The 21,368-nt window shown below is 33.8% G+C and overlaps 2 long non-coding RNA genes and 1 pseudogene across 3 annotated transcripts; 2 read left to right on the plus strand and 1 right to left on the minus strand.

The window, feature by feature from the left end:
• Positions 1–10,999, plus strand: LOC128220293 (thioredoxin reductase-like selenoprotein T; annotated as a pseudogene).
• Positions 11,000–14,409: 3,410 nt separating this feature from the next.
• On the plus strand, positions 14,410–16,072 carry LOC128220415 (uncharacterized). 2 transcript variants are annotated; one of them, XR_008258777.1, is made up of 3 exons: positions 14,410–14,633; positions 15,045–15,197; positions 15,826–16,072. It is a non-coding gene; the product is annotated as an uncharacterized LOC128220415 (long non-coding RNA). The 2 variants fall into 2 exon arrangements; XR_008258778.1 differs by lacking the exon at positions 14,410–14,633 and adding an exon at positions 14,754–14,845.
• On the minus strand, positions 15,323–17,220 carry LOC128220414 (uncharacterized). Its single transcript, XR_008258776.1, has 3 exons — positions 16,914–17,220; positions 16,166–16,571; positions 15,323–15,922 (listed from the first exon to the last, which is right to left on the minus strand). It is a non-coding gene; the product is annotated as an uncharacterized LOC128220414 (long non-coding RNA).
• Positions 17,221–21,368: the final 4,148 nt, after the last annotated feature.

The following is a 21,368-nucleotide window of genomic DNA, read 5'->3' on the forward strand; positions in this document are numbered from 1 at the left end:
ATGGCCGACATCGGAAGACTGCCCCTGGTGGCAGGCTTATTTTTGTTTGTTTTCTTCATGACATGGAGAGATCTATCAATGACAGAACAAAGCTCTCATGTTGGGAAAGATATCAAAGCACCTAAATTTTCACAATTTGCCACACCAACGATCAAGTTCTTGTTCTGGTTAGTTTACAAATTACGCATGTTTTATAAATGTTAGTTATTTACCCAAACATAGTGATAAAATGTTGATTTACTTTCAAAAAACATTTCTTTCAATAGATAATACTGGCAAGTGACTCCAGTTAGAATTGACATCATATTTTATTTCCAGCTACTCCTGAGGGTATAAGCGGGTCTTTGAGCAGTACACAAGCGTGTTGCACGAGAAGTTTCCGCATGTGGCGGTTGAGGGAGATAACTATCCTCCTCCCGCTATGAGGTCACTTCTTGCTCAAGGTAACGAAGATACTGATTATCATTATTTCATATTTTAAACTGTGAATGTTTCACAAATGCAGGACTCATCCCACCAGTCAACTCAAGCAACCAACTAGGTTGCCTAGACTGGGGCGATTTCGCTTTTTCAAAATGAAGTCTGATTCGCCAAAATTTTCGATGATGTTAAAGTGATATGCAATTCTGAGCCGAAAGCCATATGCTGATTGTTTGTTTAATCAATTCAAGTATATAAAAACACATGTCAAAATTAGTTAATGCTCAAAGCCACAAGTGATTATCTATCTGGTTCTGACAAGTTACTGTGTCAATTAACTGCAGTCAAATTCAATGAGACCTCTGCCACTAATGTTTAACAAAGACTTTTAAAAGTCAAGTCTAGTAAAAAAAAATTACAAAGTTGGATTGTGTAACAGGACAACATACGCTCTAAAGAGCTTTTAGCACCGATTTACATATTGAGCAGTTTTTCATCATACATAGTTATAATATTAGCACATAGTTATATTATTAGTGCATTATTATTATCTATATATATATATCACAATATCTTATCACATTGCAATTCTGAAAGAGATTGGTAGTTAAACTAGATAGTATAACATTTACATACATAATCAGGTAGTTAAAATATTATTTAATAAATATATTTATAAAATTATGATCTGATTAAAAGAAAATACAGTCAAACCTGTATTAAGTGGCCACCTTTGGGAAAAGGTAAAAATGGCTGCTTACTACAGGTGGCCACTTAGTCCAGGTTGGACTTTCCTGACACATTGGCTTTGTTATAACAGAGGCCGATTATGTATCTTAACCACCACCTCACCCCACATTCAGTACCATCAAAGAATATTGAATACTAAATATAAAGGTAGAAAAAACACAACATTATTGCAAATTTACAAATAGAATGCAATAGATAAAAATTAATACATAGCATAAACAAAAAAACAACAACACCTAAAATGAGTCCACACAACTACATGTACATGTTCATTGTTTAAAGTATTCCGTCATTTTCGTTTGCGTCACTTCTGTCTCTAATATAAAGTGCATTTACATTGATCCGACATAATCATGCCAAGCATGACACTCTGTGAGTCAAAACCCATGAATACACAAGTTTAATGAGTTCCTCAATTTATCTCTGACTTGTAGTGTTTGGATTTGAATTGTTAGCATAAGCAAGAAATTGATTTGAGTCCGTCCACAGTTCTTCTTGCAGTACGACCATTTTCTAATAATTTAATTCACGCGACAGGTTATTTTAGCGTCAAACACTTCCGATTTGTTTTATTGTCAGCCATAATCAAAATTCAAAAGAATATCACGAACAATGCAATGTAAATATGCGTTCGTAGAAGTATAAAGCCGTGCACTTTGAAAATTAAAACGGAAGTGAATACACATCGTAACTCGTTTCCCACCATCAAATAACAGTGCAAACTGTAAATTTATAATTATTTTAACAGGCGTTCTTTGTCGGTATTTGACAATTAACTTCGTAATTATTAACACCAATTTTTAAAATATCTTTACTTAGTGTGTCAATTCTGATCGAAACATTCGCCGACGTGTTATAAACATGATTTCTCGATAAGTAAACACGCATGGTAATCGTGTGATGTTATATGCATTTTCATTGGACGACGGAAATATCCGAGGCTGTCGTTCTTTTCCGTCAATTTAAGTATCAAATAAAGCTGTGTATTGGCAAAATTACTTGCGGAAGTGTCAGTGACAAGGGATTAGTGGCCGCTAATTAGTGTTTTTATGGCTTCACGGGGTCAAATGTTAGTGGCCGTGGCCGCGTTAGACAGTTGGCCACTTAATGCACGTACTTTATATAGTAAAAACGTACGGGGGGAATTTGGAGTGGCCCGATAAGGCAGGTGGCCATTTAAAGCAGGTGACCGTTCAACCAGTTTTGACTGTAGGTTTATTTTAGTTACAACAAATAATAAGAGTAGCAAGTAAAACATTCAGGCACAGAAGGAATCACTAAGAAAGAGCTAACATAATACTAATGATAGTCAACATAGCAGCATGGTGGTACAGAATGAGTAACATTATGACAAGCAAACTCGAATAAATACAAGCAACTGAACAAAGCATATTAATAGTGTTGGTGTGTTTACAACAACACCTAAGACGAAGCAAATACAAGCAAACTAGCTGGCAACTTCAACAACAGTTCATACAGCACTAAATAGCAGTTAACATATTCATTACAAGAAATAATACAGGCAACTGAACAAAGCATATTAATAAAGTTGGTGTGTTTACAACAACACCTAAAACGAAGCAAATACAAGCAAACTAGCAATGATGAAGCAACTGAGTACAAACTGGCTAGCAACAGAAACACAATTCATGCATAACACAACAAAGACAGCGAGAAGTTCGGTTCTTCCTAAAATTTCAGCCTAGGATGAGCCCTAAAATGCAAGATTAAGAACAAATCAACTTATCTAATAATCTAGAAAGGAATACTAACACCAGTGTTTGTTTATATAATTGCCTGCCCTCATTTTCATTTGTAGCATTTATCCTGGCATGTAATGTTATTAATTTCTAAAGATGTTTTATATTTTAATTTATTTGGTATCTTGTATTTTGATTTCAACTTATTGCAGATCATGTATCAATTTCAATATGTTGTTTATTGTTTGATTGTCAGATACTGAAATTGACCTTTGTTACCTTACATTGTTGTTGAAAGCGTGTGTTGTTAGCTTTGTAAACTTTATCAAATCAAAATATTTTTCAGGACTCAGTGTTTTAAAACTGGCCCTGATTGCTATGGTGGTCCTGGGCCAGGATCCTTTCCCTCATCTCGGCATGGAGACTCCATCCATTTTCAGTTGGGCTGTACAAAACAAAGTAAGTGTGGGCAACACTTATACTGGTTGAGCACTCAAATTTGATCTGTACACAAATCCTGAATACCTGTTAAAAAACTTGTTACCCGGTAGATTATTTTGTAGTGTTCAATAATTTAATGATCAAGATGATGAGTAGATCAAAACAAACATTTGCCTTAGCAATGCCTTGTTCCGACGAGTAATTTCCTAAGAAAATCTATTCATTGTTAATACCACTGAAAAGTCAAAATGAAGTACGCAGCGTAATGATGTCACAGGTTGTTGGTGTAGCTTCTAATCGAAGCCTCTCTGATGTGTTGACCTACATTAAAGATATTAAAAAATAGAAATCATGCTTTACATTTGGGAATCATGAGTTTTAAAAAACAGCTTTGAACATTTGATAAACAAACTCAGACCAGGTGGTAAATGAAGATAGTAAAAATGTTAATCATAATTTCATGTACGTGTTGCATTCATGTATTTTCAAGAGCTTGAATTTTGGCAGGCTGTCCGTCGCACTTCTTCGCTTCTGTCTGTAATCATATTTTGATAGGGATTGGTTAGATTATGTTTTAACTTAGTCAGAATTTTTTTCTTGATCAAATTCTGACCGCTTGTATTTGTGGATCACATTGGGGCATAAACTAGGTCAAACATTAGTAAAAAAATCCTTGGATCAAACTAGAGGCAATATTAACTGGGTTTCGTTACATGAAGTCATAAACCAGGTAAAATATTTAAAAAATCATGTCTGAAACCAAACATTTGTATTGATTGGTCAGACTTTGTTAAAACTGTGTTCAGAATTTTCCGTGATGTAATCTTGTTAGATTTATAAAGTGGGTCACATGAGGTCGAAATTTCTGCCATTAGATCAAATATGAGAGACAAATCTTGAGAACATACAGAGAAAATATATCTGCTCAATTTTTCATAAAATATTGCCTTGATAAAATCTTGGATTAATTTAAAAGGGTCACATGGGTTAAGTACTATGGGAGGTCACAAGGTCAAATCTTAAAAAACCTTGTGAGCATTCATAAGGGAGTCCCTTTAAATAACTTAAGTACAGGTGTTGGCAATTTGTTTCCATTTTAACATGAATCATTTTCAATTATGAAATTGATGATCGATCAAAATGGCCTCTATGGATTATTTTTGATAATCTATTATTGTCAATCCCTATCTTGAAGTTGACTATAAGATGCCTTTAAAATGTATATTACATAATGTCATTGTTAATTACACAATACAAATCAATCTTACACATTTGCACATTTTAACTTTGTTTACAGGTTCATAAAGATCAAGATAGTTTGTAGTTATGTTCTTGAATATTATTCTTAAGTTAAGTATTATCATAGCTTGTAGATTTTAACTTTGAGTATTAAAATTTGTAGATTTTAACTTTAAAGGTATACAGCTGTTTAAGTATTTAATATCTCTTCCAGGTTTATGCATGTTTGATGATTTTCTTCATAAGTAATGCCATAGAAGGACAGCTTATTTCCACAGGCGCCTTTGAAATATCATTTAATGGTAAGACATGAAATCACTAGTTAACATCTATGTAAGGCTTACATTATCAGCAAGTAAAAAATATTTTATTGTTTGTGAACATTTTGTTTTAAAATTGCACTGTTACAATTTGAACATTTTGACAACCACTGACAAAAAAATCAGATCGCAGGTTTTCATATTTCTGTTAAAAAATTGAAGTTTTATCAGTTTTCTTAAGGCATTAGTAATGCTTTTTGCTATAAAACTATACTTCTTAAACAGAAATATGAAAAACTGCGATACGATCTGTTGTCAACAACCAAATATCACTGGTTTTCAGATATTTACGCAGATATTGGCTCATTCCTAGAGAAAAAAAAGTTATCAAAACAGTTAATCTGTGAGAGTGCAGCTTTTACTCTGCTTAAAACTGTTTGTAAATTTTTAAGGTAGTAGACAGATATTGTTAGAGGACATTTTATAGAATGTACAGGGCGGTAGTTCTGAGCAAGTTAAATTAATTCAATAAGTATGCAATGAAAACTACAGGGACAAGCCCACTAGTCAAGTTTTTAAGTTCGAGTCTATTTTAAGGCACAAGGTTCTATCTAATTTTAAGCGACCAACAATGTCAAACAAAAAACGAAAGACACATTATCTTTTCTTTTATGTCATTAAAATATCTTATTATTTAAAGCTTGAATATACCATCTATGGTACTTTTGAATTTATATGTAGATAGAATATCAATGTTTCTTGCACTTAATGATAAAACTTGTTTTCAAATTAGGAACTTTGTGTAGACTTAAATCTGATCAATATTTGCTGTTGATTGTGGATATTATAATTTATTATGCTTAATATTTCAGATGTACCAGTTTGGTCAAAATTAGAAACTGGTCGTATACCTTCAGCAGCGGAAATGTTTCAGATTATTGAAAACCACATGCGATTTGGTCAGTCCCAAACTACTTAACAATGGTAAGTGAAAGCTGTTCTTCTGTACAGGTGTTGGCAAGTGTCGTTGCCTTGAAGTAGGAATCCATGTGCAAAAAGTGTAGGCCTTAATATGGCATTGGTTTAAAATAGGAGCATGAATAAATCACATGTATCTTGGTCCATAGTATGTTGACACCGCAACATTATAACAATAAATGTATGATATAATTTTTCGGAGGTATGGCCCCTTTTCAACATAAAAATGGGGTCAGGATGATAACTTGTGACGAGTCCACAGATTTTTATAAATTTTGGTGCACAGATTTAACACCAGACATCGCAAAAGTTCAGATAAGGTGTCAGTCAATCACATAGCTTCAGATATTTTGACGGTCCAAAAGAAAATTTGCTGGTCTGACAATTTTTGTTTAACACTTGCTTTTTCAAAGCCTTTTTTGCTAATTTCACATTGACAAGAAATAAAAAGATATTGTTTTGTCCAGTCAAGTTTTGCTCTGAAATAAAATTTTAATGACGCCATTTTTTAACACACACACTTAATTGTAATGAAAATTTTGATTGGTAGATTTGCTGGCAATGTGTAATTTTAGCTCGACTATTCGAAGAATATGGACAGCTATACTACTCACCCTGGCGCCGGCGTCGGCGTCACACCTTGGTTAAGGTTTTGCATGCAAGCACCTTTAGGTCAATATCTCAGTAAATACATCATGTATTGCATTGAAACTTTAGATATGTATTCCCGACTATCTAACCTACTAAATTAATGAAGTTAGATAACACTTATTTGAATTTAATGCAAATAATGGGCCTTTATTATTCGACTTAGAAATTCTGGTTAAGGTTTTGCATGTTAGTACACATAGGTTAATATCTCAGCAACTACTTGGTGTATTGCATTAAGACTTTATACAATGGTACTCAACCATCCAACCTTTCTCATTAACCAAGTTAGATAACTCTAGTTTGTATTTCATGCAAATAATGACCCTTTATTATTTGACTTAGAAAATCTGGTTAAAGTTTTGCCTGTAAGCACACATAGGTTAATATCTCAGCAACTACTTGATGTATTACATTGGGACTTCACACAATTGTACTCAGCCATCCAACTTACTTTATTAACCAAGTAAGATTACTCTAATTTGCATTAAATGCAAAATAATTTCCCTTTATTATTCGACTTAAAAGTTTGGTTAAAGTTTTCCATGTACAGTAAGCACACATAGGTTAATATCTCAGCAACTACTTGATGTATTGCATTAATTGAGACTTTGCACAATAGTACTCAATCATCCAACTTAATTAATAAACCAAGTTAGATAACTCTAGTTTGCATTTAATGCAGAATAATTTCCCTGTAGTATTTGACTTAAAATTCTGGTTAAGGGTTTGCATGTAACCACATTTAAGTTAATATCTCAGCAAAAACATCATGTATAGCATTGAAACTTTAGATATGTATTCCCAACTATCTAACCTACTAAATTAATGAAGTGGGATAACACTTTTTTGAATGTAATGCAAATTATGGGCCTTATTATTCAACTTAGAAATTCTGGTTAAGGTTTTGCATGCAAGCACACACAGGTTAATAGCTCAGCAACTACATGATGTTTTGCATTGAGACTTTATACATTGGCACTCAACCATTCATTCAATATACTTAAATAACCAAGAAAGATAACTCTATTTTGCATTAAATTCAAATCATGGCCCTTTTTTATTTGATATAGAAATTTAAATACATCATTTTTTGCATTGAAACTTTATACACAGGCTCCCAACCATTCAACCTTATTAATTAATCAGGAAAGATAACTCTATCTTGCATATTATATCATTTTTGCCCCTTTATTATACGACTTAGAAATTCTGGTTAAGGTTTTGCATGTTAGCACACATAGGTTAAAATTTCAGCAACTACTTCATGTATTGCATTGAGACTATATACAATGGTACTCAACCACCAAACATACTTGAATAACCAAGTTAGATAACTTTATTTTGCAAAAAATAATGGCACTTTATTATTGGACTTAGAAATTCTGGTTAAAATTTTGCATGTAACCACATTCATGTTAATATCTCGGCAAATACATCATGTATTGCATTGAAATCTAATCTAATTTTTCAGTGATCCATGATTCGCCAAAGCTTTTCAATCTTTACACTGAAAAGTGGCGTAATAGTTGAGCGTGCTGTCTCTGTGACAGCTCTTGTTTAAATCGTACCTGCACCGATTTTGGAATCGAATAATGTGTTCCAGAGGATAAGATTATTGTTCTGAGTATTAGGAACTATCCTTTGAAACATTCTAATGTTCATGTCAAAAATTTACTATTTTAGCGTTGCAAAACATCGTGCGATACATACACAGTAATATACATTAATTGGTAAGGGTTTCAGGGTATTCCTAGCTTTTGGAATTAATACCAAGATGTTTGATAACACATGATGAGACTGTTGTTGATTGCAGGTGAACCCATCCGGTGCAGCCCAAGTCATCCTCATCGTCATTCATTACCTCAAACTATGTGCCCAATGACTTGCCAGAGTTACAGCCCCTGAATACTCTCCTGGGTGGAAAACATGGAGGAAACTGACAGAATGAAGGTGCACATTTAAAGTTGCCATGGCAACACTTGTGTGCTGGAGAAATAGTCGGTGTTCCACTTTGTTTTTCTTGCCCATTAATTCTCTGTTGCTGAACATCTGCACGGTCGTCGGACATTTTCATTGTTTATATTATATATGTTCATTGTATTATAAAGATATAGATATATCCAAGCAGTGCAGTTTTTGTACAATTAAATGTTGATTTTTAATCTGTATATGAAGAATTACAAAGGATGTATAATCAGGCATTGTACAACGTTGTGGAGCGATGTTTAAATTTATAATGTTAATTGAGTGTTATTATTATTATTATAATTGTATATACATGTACTTGATTTAATCTAGCATTAAGATAATTTCGCAAAGTGAAAATGGTTAAATTTTAATGTCTTCAACGCTAGAAAACTGTGTAATAAAAGACAATAAAAACAAATTATTTTCTTTTTATTGAAAGGAATAGACTTCTTATAGATGTAAATTTATTGTACTTGAATTAAAATGGAATTGTCTGCAAGCTATTACTTTATGTTTTTTGCTACACAAAAAATATCATTTAAGTGCAATCATGCTTCTGTTATTGTTATTGCCAGTTATTTTTGTATGCCCATGTGTGTGTAATTGATATATCAGTGTATGAGACATTCCTTCATTTGCTCCAAGTGTGGAAGACTAAATCATAAGTATTTTTTAGGAGGATGAAATTATCATAAATGACAGCAATTGCTTATCTTCGATTTTCAGCTTATTTCAATGTTCATGTAATACATGTATATATCAATCCTGAAAAATGGTTAAAATGTTAAGAAATTTATTAAGACTTGAAGAGTAAGTATAATTGTAAGAATAAACCAGGGCAAGCTAGTAGCCTAACATTTATTCAAAATTAAATAAGAAGGCACAGGGATCTGAGCCAAACAAGAGACACTTGCTACCACAAGGCTTCAAACTAGTCCATATAAACAGCCGCTTCAGAGTCTTTGACGATTTTTGGCGACTCTGTGCGTCCATATCCCACTTGTTGTTTTCACAAACAGCCAACAATGACAGATCCCAGCGCTAAATATATTCAGCGGAAAGTTAAAGGGCACCTGCTAGAAAGTGCTAAAATGGTAATACTTTCTGACAGAAGTCGATCTGAATTAGTGTTCCATGAAACACTTAAGTGTAATAAGAGAAAGGTATTGGCTAAAAAAATTAATGTGTAACTTTTGTGTTTCTATTTATGATGAAGTGTTAGGTTTTGCGAAGTTACAGTTGAAGAAAATATATTACATTGGTATGAATCAGTCGACTTGTGGCGTTTAAGGAACAAAATGAATATCCAAATGTGAAACAAAGTTTCCTAAATGTGCATTATTGTGGCTAGGCTTCATACATGACATACATGTCATACTGTTTCCTTACTGTAAATCTTAAAGATGCACTCTTACTCCCAAATCAGATTTACCACAAATAATATCATTGTTTTAATATACCAAAAATGGATGAATAAATGTAGAAAACAATGTTTTTTTATAAAGGACACCAAATTTAATTTGAAAATAAGGTGCAAAAATACACGGTATTTCTTCCTTGTGAGACAATAGTAGATTGCAGTAAATCTTTTAGCACTCACCAATCATTTTATAATTTTGCGTTTTAAGCTATTTAATACACGGTTACAATCTTGTTATCAATAAATTAGTATTCTCCATAAATGCATTATTTAGTAAGTAGTTAAAGGTTTATCACTCAAAATTTATGTTTATTATACATGTGTATGCAATGATTTTGAATAAGAGTGTCACTTTAATATATTTTCACTGACTCTGCCATTAATGCAGGTGGATAATACATTCTGAGCGGGAGTGGGTGGGGGGACAAATTCTGATTACACTTGAAGGTATTTTTCGTGGGTATGTGAGACGGTGTCTAATTTGTAAGTTATTGTTGGTAGTATGTGTTAATTGTTTCTCCTGTTTACAATATCTGCCTACCACTGGGAATCATGTTTTTAATTTTTTGTTTGTTGTAAATGTATATGTATTTTTTTACAAGTTGTATTGTAATGTTAATTGAAGAACATTGGTGGAGAATTCCAAAAAAGATAGTTTGTAGCAGGACATGATTTTTGAGAATTTTCATTTAGAGTGATAAAGTCACCATTGTTAACTTTCAAAAGTGAAATTTTTGATGATGCCCTCATATATTGGAACAAAACTAAACAGTTGATTTAAATCTTATTAGGAATACAGTTAACTACAAATGTAACCATTAAACATCCAGAGCAGTAAATATTTGAAAGTTAACAATGATGATGTTAACAACTTTGTTAACTTGAACATTTTTTTTAAGTTTTGAATAATTGGTCCAATTTATTAAATCAAAATGGACGATGTTGCATTTAAGTACTCAAATATTTACCGAAAAATAAGTAACTATGCTGGCATTGCCTTTAGATAAGAAAGTGTTGGCTTGTTATGAAACATTGTGTTATTTACATATTAGAACTTAGCTTTTAAAGAACTATATGCCACTTCATTTGAACATGTTTGTGTGTGCATGCATGCGTGCATGAGTGCGTGATCCAATCTTATATATTTGTTCTGAATAAATGCCTAACCAGTCTTTGTATGTGTTTTGTTGTTAAACCAACTTAACACCTGTAACATCTCTTGGTAATATTATCAACTATCACAATCTTGCACTATTGAAACAAATACAATGCAATATTACAAAGTCATCAGCTTCTTCAGAAATACAACATGAACCAATCACTACCCAGAAACATGTATCCTAAAAATGAGATAAATTCAGCGTATTTAATGTGCAGAATTGATTACACTACCTACAACAATTACTGATGGAGATATGTTAAAGCTGCACTCCCACAGATTTACCGTTATGACAACTTATAATTTTTAACCAGGTTTTCTCAATTTTTGAAGTTGAAAATCTCCATTCAAGTAATGATCTTTCATTTACAGTCTGAACGTAATCATTCATAATCGGTCCCTTATTTGGCGGATTTGTTGGGGTTTCGCTATACCACTGTCTTGAGGTACAACAAACGCGCCAACAGTCTTTGCTTCGTCAAGCAGTCTTGCACTTGGCCAATGTCCAGGACGCGGCCTAGCAAAGGTGTATTTACATTCTTCTGGCAGTGTTGGGCAATGGAACGCTTTTACAAAATCAAAATCGGGGTCCCAGTAAACTGATGGACCATGTTTTATGAGTTGCTCGTCAGGAAGGCACATTTCTTTAAGATGTATAGTGTTGATTATGTTGAGCAGGAAAGGTTTTCCTCCTTTGTCCACAAATATTGCATCCGAAAAGGGATTTTCAGGTTGTGGGCATTCTAATTTCATACCTAAAAGATTACAGTGTTGTGGTGGAGTGTTTTCATCTTTAAGAACAAGAAAGTTGAGAATGCCATCTTTCCAATCGCTCATTTTGCAGATTACTTTTACACCCTTAGTACAATAGAGCATGTCTATGTCTGATCCCATACCTAGAGTAGTCGTTGCCTCACTTTGGCTTCCAAGGTGGAATTTCTTGAATCTAAATTTCAAGTCATCTTCATTGTAGTATTCCAATGAAACCTTGACTGATAATATCGCTTCTTTCATATGCCAAGTCCTTCGTCGTTTTTCAATAGTTAACCGTATCACCCCAATATCTTCCATAATATTGGAAAGAATAGCTTGTAACCGTCGGTTGAAATCCATCGTAAGGCTTTTAATCAATTATTTCTGTTGCACTGTCCCATTGATCACCTAGAATTCTGAAAAGAAATACTTGAAGTAAATATAAATACAATAATGGAGTATTTAATGTTATGTTCATATATAATAAAATCATAGGTGGAAATGAAACTGTGAGCTTATTCTGGCGTAAGACATGTAACAAGCATAACAAGGCAGTCAAAAGGACGTCTAAATCCCCCGGCGTTGTTTTTTTAGAACATTTTGCTTTTCTAAAAACATACATAATGAAATTGATGAGATCAATGAGTTATGTTTATGATGCCACAACAAAAGTTTCCAATAAGTAGATCACTGAATGAGATCCATTTGCACCAACTTATAATCCATCAATGCATAAGTAAGTTATAGCGCGGACACGAGCATGTGTTATTCGTGTGACCTTGACCTTTAAGGTATAGACCCGGGTCAAGGTCACTGTACATCGTCTCAATGAGGACAACATGTGTACGTCCGGACGGACGGACGGACGGACAGACCGACAGACGGTTGAAGTGCATTCCTATATTTCCCTCCCCACTCCGTGGCGGGGGATTTAGTATATATATATGCCATAACTTGAAATTATTAGGATATATCGTTTTTTCTTAAAAGTTTTGACAATTATGATCAAAATCACACGATAAAAACATTCATATATATTTGTGCTTAGTTTGGGCTATACTGTTTGAGAATCATTTAAAATTGTTTCATGAGCAGGATTTTGAAAGGGTTTTGTGAGCAGCAGGGGTTTTTAGCCTTTAAAGTAGGTCATAATCATAATTATTTGAAGAACTCAAATATTAGCAGATTTGGCGTTCCATATTCTTGTATTAGGCATATTTAAACATTAACATGTTCGTAGCCAAATGCATAGATATATGCAATCACGGTGGCAATATAAAACAGTATTGACATTAATGTTGTATGAGAAGAGCATAAATTCAAGAACAAATATAAATATAGCTATTCAAATAATAATAGGCAATAATTATATGAAATAAAAGCACTTTTGCGCTTTTCAGTGGCAATATAAACAAATTTAGCAAGTTTCCTTAACAATACTGCATTTTCAGAATTTAACAAATTACACAGTTTTTTCTTGGTTCGTCAATGACAATAATATCATGGTAAGCACATTTGTCTAATATCTTTATAAACTTTATATACTCGACAACGTTAATCTTATCATGGACTATCATGGTACTATGACACATTCATTGTATCAAGTGCTCTGCTAACGTTTAAAATATTCATTCGGAACTCCTCGGTCACTTTCAATCGAAAACAACCTCGGATGTATGCCGCATCAGTAGATGAAGTTAGTAAAATTTTGAAAAATATTAAAACTTAAATGTAGTGGTTTATCATGTATTTGTATATCTAAGTTTAAATTGATTGCCAATGAAGTGTATTATTGCAAACAAAAGTAAGATTTCCAAGATAAAAGTGATTAAGTTTAACTGGTAAATGGAAATAACTACGCGATCTACTTGCAGCGTAGTTAAATTGTGAAGATTTCTGACATTGTAAACCGTACATATGCATCCGAGGTTGATTTCCATAGCAAATGGCCGAAGAGTTCCGAATATTAAAATATTAAGACTGACTGCATATTTAATATTCATTTTTTTACCCAAAGTCTACTCAGCGACGTGGTTGACAATCGAATCAGAAGAACTCTTTCTCCAACCATACCACTATCGTGATCTTCAAAAGCAAATTGTGTACCATCGTGTTCTTAATAACCAGGGAAGCCTTAACCACTAGGCCACGGAGACGTCCGAGGAGTTCCGAATGTATTGTTTTTATCTTAATCCTAAGACACGCTTCAGTGGTTCCATTCAGCGTATTGGTCAGCTAAATATACAGGCAAATCAAATCACTTTACTTAGTTTTCTTATCTTAAATTTAAGATCAATCTTAGTTGCTTATTGAATACGGTCCAATGGCCTTAGGGTTCATTCCACCAGAGTTGTAATATTTGATATTGGGCAAATTAGGAGGAATTACACCCTCATTGTCGTAACTATTAAACGCACGCAGAAGATGCCCTTTTATTACTTCTGTCCTGCTAGACGCGTCCGGCTTCTCCACTGGCACCGGATTTTCAAACTCCATCATTTAAAAAAAAATCAAAAACAATCTTATAATTGACCTTACGACAGGATTTGATTGACAGGTCCTATCAGCCAATCAGAATGCAGGGCTGATAAGCCGTGTTGCTATCCGCCATTTTGTCCGTCAAACTGACCAGAGTCCGTCATATATATGCGCTGGCAATTCCTCGCCTTTTTAAGTATTATGGTAAAAAGGTGTTGTCATGGCACTTGTAATTCGGATACAAGGTAGCCAGGCCGACTAAAGATGGCTTCCAATTCGTTCCGTATTCGAAACCAGCGAGTTATTTAGAAAAATACAAGTGCTGTATCAGACTCTGTGGAAGACCTCATCAACAGCTGAACTTGGAATTTTTGAAAGATCGTTCAAAGGCGAAACATCTATACGTCTGTACAAAAGTATTTTTTTGAACAAAACTACTTATTTCAATCCGCTCAAAATTTATTTAATACTGAAATTGTCCGTGCATTACCTAAATAAGTGTTACTATTTTTAAACTATAAACATCGTACATTTATGCTTTGGCTTGTGTTGTCAAATCGGCATTAAGCCTAATGGCCATTTAATATCAGGTTAAACATGGACACGATTGATTTCATTCAAGATAGAGGTATTTTTGTTGATACCGTTATGTAGTTTTTATAAACTGCTTTGCTTTCAAAGTAAATCAGGAAATATCGTACAACTAAATTTTTGTCCGAACCATCGCATGCTTCCGAATCTCATCTACTCGTATGGATCCTATGTAAACAATGGCTTTTGTAGCTGTCATTCCGACACATTTCATAGATTTCTTATTTTCATATCAGCACTTTGTCGACGGGAAATCCAATCAAGAAAACCCTGACCCTCAAGCAGCTACTGTATTTGACCAGCTCACACCAGCTAGGCCTCCTCCAAAACTCAGATAAATATTTGAGCCACCAAAAAAATACGAGAACAGATCGGTCTGAATCGTTAAGGTATTATTTTCTGTATAAAACAATTTATTTCACTGTACATTTAAATCAATTATTATGTTCATTAGAACTTGATTCTGCCAAACATGTGCTGTAAAGACTTAGACTTATTATGAATAAAGAACAAGTCAAACATGTACATATTTTCATTGTTATTCTTATATTTTGGGCAATTTACGTAAATCTACAATATTTAATGATAGTTCATCCAATGTTCAGAGTCCGGATCACATGCACACTCGATTAATAGTATTCTTAAAGTTGCACTCTCACAGAATTCTAGTTTGACATTTTTTGTCTCAGAATCGGCTTATTTTGGCATTCTTTAAATTAAGACCTAATATATAAATCACAAAGCAAACTTCTCCGAGCCAAAATATGATAAATGCAATCAAATCCTGTGTAAGTTGTCAAAGTGATCAATCTGTGAAAGTGCAGCTTTAACAGTGAAAATAACTTCTGCTAATGCTATATATTTTAAAATATATTTGCCATTGCAATAAAGAGACATTCACCTACATTATCATACATAAACATCAAAGAAATATCAAAGTTAAAGTAATGTTTGCAAAACAACAATGTATTTAATAAATCTGATATTAAATATTCAACAACTGGTGTTATAATCCAGAACTGGAGCTAACATCATAGAGGTACATCCTTCCAAGAATCCATCAAAACAACATGCTGAACAACTTCAAGAACTCTCTTCAAAAGACCACACTTTCCTGAAATAAATAAAAGATGCCAATATTAAAATAAATCAGTTACATGTATTGTTAAATATTTTAATACTAGCTGTAAATGCTACTGCCTTTGATGTTTGCTTCCTACATGTATATCATAATGAAATATTGACAAGATAATAGCTAATGTTTTGTGGTTGTTGTTTTTCTCTGGACAAATAGTCCATTACTTTTGTACAGCAAAGTAAAACTAAATGTTATAAAAAGCTTTAAAATAGGTCCTACCGATTATTTGTAAAACTTGTCATCACTGGTTTTCTCTTGCGGTTGACATTGCCTGGACTGGCAAATATCATGTGTGTGTGCGTGGGGGGGGCGGTTTCCGGTCTTATGCTAGGTCCCCTGTTGCGGTAGGCTTGTTGAAGACAATAATAAGGGGACTTCCTTATCTCCATCAATCAGAATACTTTAATGGTGTCAACGGTAAATAGCAGGAGACCCTCCACCAGCCTTAACCGGTAAATGGGGGGAGGGTAGTGTGTGTGGGTTAGAACCAGCTGCCCGGTCAGCTTAGTTGGTTAGAGCGCCGGGCTAGTGTTCTGGTGGTTGTGAGTTCGAGCCATACACCGGGGGCAATTTTCCTCCCAGGTCTACTTTTACAGCCAGAGTGTGTGAACATGTTCCACAATTTCTGTAAGAACAAAAATCAAAGCATGTGAATGTTTGAGCAATGCAAAAGTTACAGATTGGTATCACCCACGATTGTCACTTGTCAACTATTACATTATTATTCATAAGGGGAGTGTTCAAATCGCTTAGAACTGAAACTTTTTATGCATAACACCAATAAACCATTTCTGCTCATACTATAGAATACAAGGTTATACTGTATAGCTGGCATGTAACTGTTATTTAATGTCACTTCCGGGTTCCCCATTCGGGCCATTTATGATTTCCTCATATTGTGCGATGATTTAATCTTTAATTCAACAATACTGTAAGAAGGACCGGTGTTATTAAAAGTTAAACTTACCCTTGTTTGCATTTACAGTATGCGTCACACACACGCTTTTCCTTTGTATCGATGTCAATGTTGACAACATGGCGGCTATCCGATTTTCTCTGACTTGGATAGATTTCACCCCGTCAATGTTAGATATCGTCATTTTCTAAAGATATATCGAGCCTTCCGATGTAGCAGCCAGTTACAAATTCCTTTGACTTCTATTTTTTTCGCATTGTAATGTCACATTTATGATAATTTGTCAGGAATATCGGAAAGCGAAACGACGCGAGACGCCATTACTTCCTCGTTTGTTTGACGGACATAGACAGAGTTCGCTCCCTTGATATCAGGGGGCGTGGCTTAGAAGCCGCTGTCGTAAGGTCAATTCCGAACTAAAAATTATAATACCGAATTCGGAATTATGAGATTTTTTTTATTTTTAAAAAAATGATTCAGTTTGAAAATCCGGTGCCAGTATGCTTCCCAGCTATTTAATGCCATTGGAACGAAGTTCAATGAAGATATGAAACTTATCTTACAGACAGGAACCGATAAAACATAAATTTCGAACCTGTTGTATTAACTTCGGGTAAAATAGAGTTGTCGTGTGTGTAGTTTAAAATAGGATATTTTCATAGATTTTTGAGTTGGCACCTAAATTTTCCAGACAAAATAGCCAATTTTGAAAAGAAGTTGTCTTAAGTTGCCATAATTCAATGGTAATGAAGATTATGAAAGTATATAAAAATCAGAAAGGAAGTTTAGTCTCAAGCTGTTCCGTGTATTTGCGCAATTATAGTAAACTGTTTATGACCATTTTCGGTGAAAGGTTGGCAAATAGGTTGTTCAAAGAAATGTGTCTCGATAAAGTTATAAATAACCATGGGGGAGGGTGTAAATAGTCCATAAAGGGAATAATAGAATGCGTTACGCTTTGATATCATTATTGTAAAAAAGAACCAAAAAAAAATGTGTCGGGACGGGGTTCGAACCCGTGTCGCCAAAATTACAGTCCAGCGTCGTATCCACTGAGCTACGACGGCTTACTCTAACCGGGTGACATAATTAAGCTATATACCTAACTCAGTAATATCACGTGATAACATCGACTAGCCAATCACACATAAATAAATTCTTCTAGGTAGACATACCCAGTAGTCTTGTTAATGGAAAATTCGAAATAACTGCTAAACTTAAATAAACTATGTGGTACTTTAGTTAGTATGTTTCAATGCATTGTACTCATTAATACCAAGATTTTGACAGTTTTCGACAATTTTCTTTTTTTCTTGCAAATTGATCATTTGGTGCACAGTTGCTTTAACCATAATAACTATATTTGCAATGTATATTCTCTTTATTATTCTAAAATGGAGCCGACTCACTTGTGCATTCCCTGTATTTACCCAACATACAATGTACAAAAGACCATCACTTTGTAAAATCTCGACCAAACTCAACAATTTTGGACTCACTCAGAGAGTCACTGTCACTAAGAAATTGCGCACCTTTACCAAATTTCAATGCCATTTATAAGGGGCTTGACACTCATTGGTCCCAAAATCGGTAAATACACTTTTACTACTAAAAAGCCTAGACTTGTCAATGCGAGCTAGTAGGAGGTCGATAATACATAGAGGATATTTGTTTATTTCAGTGTAAGATCATATTTTATTTCACGAGTGTCATAGAAAAACATATTTTCACGAGTGGCGAAGCCACGAGTGAAAATGTAGTTTTTTTATGATCACGAGTGAAATCAAATACGATCTTACACTGAAATAAACAAATTTTCTGTTTTTTTATGCTTATTTTCGGAGTTTTATTTGTTTTTTTTATTTATTTCTGAATTACCCCCTTTTTTGAAAAGGGTGGGCTTTACGCCGCTACCCGTGGGGCGCCCCTCATGCATAATTATAGCTGTCAACTTTTCTACTTTCGGTTTGCTGAGAAATAGTTCTCTGCTATTCATTCTTATAGCTTAATATTCGCTCGTTTTTTATTGCAAAGCTTTATGAACAGTAAACAATGAAGTATTATTAGTGCACATATGTTCCAAAAATAATGAAAACACTTTTTATTTTAAGATGGAGATGAATCATAACCAAATTACTACGCCGCTATTTAAAGAATGAAAATTTGGAAGGTCAAATGTGTTAGCAAAACAAATGTGGATACTCATTGGATTTTAACCATTTTTCTTAGTTTAAGGCTGCATGTACGCGTGTTTTTATAGTAAGTTAATATTTAGTCATCTTACTGTCAGAGACCAGTCTGTTTCGCTTTAAAATGTTTGTTTTCCAGATATTAAAAGAGTAAATGCCACACTAGTTTGTTGACACATTTTGAGGTGTGGGTGGGGTAAAAAATATCGGATCTATCTGTAAATTGTTGTGTGAATTCTCCAGGAAGCTCATTTTACGTACTACAATGGTTAACAGTTCAAAATACATTTGAACGATGATATAAAATTTTATTTATGTTCGAACAGTTGTTTTTGTCTGTAATTTGTTTGGTATGAAAGCAAATGTTCGAACATTCAGCTTCAAAGATCAGTAAAATGTTTGATAAACGGGATAACCGGTAATAAACGGTAAGTTGTTAATTTCCAATTATATATTTATTTGTTTAAATTTATAAAACATTTCTTTTATATTTTTTTAAACATTTTTTGACATAATTTATTGAGGTCCAGTGTTCTGTTTTGATCAAGGCAAGTACATGTAACAACAAAGGAATTTAAAGTAGTTCTGAAAGTTGATATTTTCACTCCTTATTTTGCAGTGAAAATATCAAATTGATATTTTCACTGTTGTTATTTCACTGGTAAAACCCCATATTTCATCGAAAAGCATGAAAGAAATCATTTTACATCATGATTAAAATAATAAACGCAACATTCATGTTCCTGCCTCATGTATTTTCCCGCTATTTTTAGGCTTTACGTTGACAACCCATCATGTGATTTCAAATTGGAAAAATGTGAAAAAAAAGCAAAAGACGCCTGTGTCATAAGCGATGTGATACATAAGTTAGTAAGATTCATTGTGTTGTACACAACGATGTCAATTTTAAGTATGTTTTTGAAAAACAAATATTTTCTTACAAATGTATCAGCTGGTGTCCTGCCCCTTAAAAGCCGAACTACATAACACATGTAATTCCAAGAACCAGCTACACGTAAGTATTTGAGAATAAAAATATATTACCTCGCACATGTGCCTTAATTAAACCCTAAAACTATCACGATATTGTGAGATTTATATACATATCAAATAAGTAAATTATTTCATTCCAATATGGCGGCTTTACATTAAATGTCTCTAACTATTTGAAGAGCACTTCAAATAATTCAGTTAATGTACATTTGGCGTTCCATATTTTCATAAGGGGTCTTTGGTGTCGGTTACCAGTCATTTCGTTTCCTAGCTATGTTGTACCATCAAGGTTTCGGTCACTTCGTACCCTAGCTATGTTGTACCATCAAGGTTTCGGTCACTTCGTACCCTAGCTATGTTGTACCATCAAGGTTTCGGTCACTTCGTACCCTAGCTATGTTGTACCATCAAGGTTTCGGTCACTTCGTACCCTAGCTATGTTGTACCATCCAGGTTTCGGTCACTTCGTACCCTAGCTATGTTGTACCATCAAGGTTTCGGTCACTTCGTATCCTAGCTATTTTGTACCATCCAGGTTTCGGTAACATCGTACCCTAGCTATTTTGTACCATCCAGGTTTCGGTCACTTCGTACCCTAGCTATTTTGTACCATCAAGGTTTCGGTCACTTCGTACCCTTCAGACAATAATTTCGTAGCTGACAGAAAGTCATTTCGTAACCTTTATCTTATAATGTCTATAATGCTATATTTTTTCAAATAAAACAGACTCTTTCAGTCTATGAAACGGAAGTTTCTGTTTGATCAATTGTATACTGTACTTTAAAAAAAACGTAGTCATATGCAAATGAAATTAAGTTTATTTGTCAATATTAAAGGGACTATACACCTGATTGGCACCAAAAAAAGGTTTTTTTCTGTATCGAATCTCAGGACAATTATTTAATGAAATGTTTTACTCTTTGATATCATAGTTGTTAAAAAAATACCAAAATGTAAACAAAATCAAGTCGGAGACCGGGTTTGAACCGGTGTCGCCAAAATTGCAGTCCAGTATTGTGGTTTTCCCTTTACACTTGGAACATTTAAGCTATTTAACAAACTTGGTAATATCACGAGATAACATCGACTAGCCAATCACGCATAAGGAATGAATTCTACTTGGTTTACATACCTAGTAATCTTTTTTAATGGAAAAATACGAAAAAAATGCGAAAAATAAATTAATGGTAAACTATGTGGTACTTCAGTTAGTTAGTTTCAATGCATTGTACACATCGATACCAAGTTTATATCAGTTTTCGACAAATTTTTTTCGCTATTTCATCACACGGTGTAAAGCCCCTTTAAATGAATAAAAAGTGA

The sequence above is a fragment of the Mya arenaria genome, chromosome 15 (genome assembly GCF_026914265.1).
Source record: "Mya arenaria isolate MELC-2E11 chromosome 15, ASM2691426v1".
Lineage (NCBI taxonomy): Eukaryota > Metazoa > Mollusca > Bivalvia > Myida > Myidae > Mya > Mya arenaria.